The sequence below is a fragment of the Colossoma macropomum genome, unplaced genomic scaffold (assembly GCF_904425465.1).
Source record: "Colossoma macropomum unplaced genomic scaffold, Colossoma_macropomum, whole genome shotgun sequence".
In the NCBI taxonomy this organism is placed as follows: domain Eukaryota; kingdom Metazoa; phylum Chordata; class Actinopteri; order Characiformes; family Serrasalmidae; genus Colossoma; species Colossoma macropomum.
This window is the reverse complement of record NW_023494791.1, coordinates 45,987,006-45,989,505: the sequence shown is the minus strand read 5'-3', so window position 1 is coordinate 45,989,505 and position 2,500 is coordinate 45,987,006.

Below are 2,500 nucleotides of genomic sequence, written 5' to 3'. Positions count from 1 at the left end.
GAAAAAACTTCTACACATTTTAATGCAAAGTTACGGTTTATTTGCTGAATTTAACACATTGGGGAAAAAAAAACATAAAATGTGGCCTGTGCAAAAGTTGTGGCACATTCTGTATTGAATGTTACCTATATGCTATAAATTGTGTTAGAAAACAAGACCTCATATCTCCAAAATGAGAACTTTATAGAAGAAGGAAAAACATACTGTAAGTTTAATGTAAGTCAGTGGAACCAGAGTGTGTGTGTGTGTGTGTGTGTGTGTGTGTGTGTGTGTGTGTATATATATATACACACACACACACACACACATACACGCTCCAAAATTGCTTGAAATAAAATGTTTGTGCATTAACTTTCATTAGAAGTAAAGAACGTTTTGCCTTCTCCTGTAAAGTTACCATTTTGGAGATACTCATATTTATTTGGGGTTTATATACATTTATATATGCATATATATATACACAGTGATTATATACATAGCACACATGGGACATGTACAGCCCCACACCCTGACACTGTATAAAAACAAACCTGTGTGTGTGAAGGAGACACACAGACGGGGTCCTGAGAAAGTGTGTGTGAGAATTCTAATGAGTTGACACACATCTGAGGTCTCTGCTGAGAGAGCAGCGCGTACTGTAGCTCAGGTAGAGATGTGCAGTTTCTGTACGTGCGACACGTACAATATGTTTTTGCATGAGAGGAAGCGTGTTTGTGTGTGTTAATGCTGCTAAATCCGTGTGTATGTGTGTGTGTGTGAAGTCGTGTCCCTGTGCGGTTTGGGCTTCTGCATTTCCCGTTTATGATCAGTCGACTTTTGAATAAATCTGAGTATGATTTATTTATGCTGCCGCTTTAACACATCTCTCCATGCCTCATTAGCGTATCTTAAAGTCTGTGGAATAACATTAAGTAATCCAGCTCATTACTGCTCTGTGCTAAAAACAAACCAACTGCACATTAATTCCATACGCCCTCATTTTCATAAATTTACTCACTAACGCATTTGTGTGTTTACTCTGTAGATTAGAGCTACACCGCCAGTGTCCCTTTGAAAGATTAAGAGATGAATTATGATTAGCTTGTTGAATTGGAGATGTCTGTGTCTGGATACGATGTGCGTTTTTAGAAAGAAAGAAAGAAAGAAAGAGAAAATGCTGAGGCCTTTTAAAAACTAGCAGGGTGAAAATATTTATCAAATAAATTGTAAGTGCATCGATGTTCTACATGCAAATTTAAAATGTAGGTGAGGTTTAGTCCCAGAAATACACCGATCAGGCGTAACATTATGACCACCTCCTTGTTTCTACGCTCATTGTCCATTTTATCAGCTCCACTTACTATATAGGTGCACTTTGTAGTTCTACAGTTACAGACTGTAGTCCATCTGTTTCTCTGATACTTTGTTAGCCCCCTTTTACCCTGTTCTTCAGTGGTCAGGACCCCCATGGACCCTCACAGAGCAGGTGCTATTTGGGTGGTGGATCATTCTCAGCACTGCAGTAACACTGACGTGGTGTTGGTGTGTTAGTGTGTGTTGTGCTGGTGCGAGTGGATCAGACACAGCAGTGTTGCTGGAGTTTTTAAACACAGTGTCCACTCAACGTCCTCTCTATTAGACACTCCTACCTTGTCAGTCCACCTTGTAGATGTAAAGTCAGAGATGATAGCTCATCTGTTGCTGCACAGTTTGTGTTGGTCATCCTCTAGTCTTTCATCAGTGGTCACACTGCCCACAGGACGCTGTTGGCTAGATATTTTTGGTTGGTGGACAGTTCTCAGTCCAGTGAGCTATCGTCTCTGACTTTACATCTACAAGGTGGACTGACAAGGTAGGAGTGTCTAATAGAGTGGACGTTGAGTGGACACTGTGTTTAAAAACTCCACTGCTCTGTCTGATCCACTCAGACCAGCGCAACACACACTAACACACCACCACCACGTCAGTGTTACTGCAGTGCTGAGAATGATCCACCACCCAAATAGTACCTGCTCTGTGAGGGTCCATGGAGGTCCTGACCACTGAATGCTATATTGGGTTTTAACAGGCACAGCCTTAGACTGTATGAACTGTACAGTTATTGGTGTTTTTTGTATCTTTAGTATATAAATGTACTTCTAATTTGCAGACTGTAAAAACAAATTTTGTCAGTTGAACTGAATTTTTGTTGAATTGTCATTGAAATTTAGCTCATCGATCTTTTCATGTGATCTTCTGAATGAGCTGTCAGTATTGCAGTGTGTTCCACCAATAGAAGTGCTTCTCTAAGACTTATTTACATTCAAATCCTGATGAACACAGGCAGGTAGAGAGGTTACTCAGAGATCGGGGTTGTTAAATGAATAGCTCTGCAAAAATCTCATTGATGTTTTTCCCCTTAACTTGAATAGAATAGAAAAGAATAGAAATAAACTTTATTATCCATTTTATTTATTGCACAGTATCAATAAAATACGAGAAAACTGATAAATTATGTCACAATACAGTACAATATGCTTTT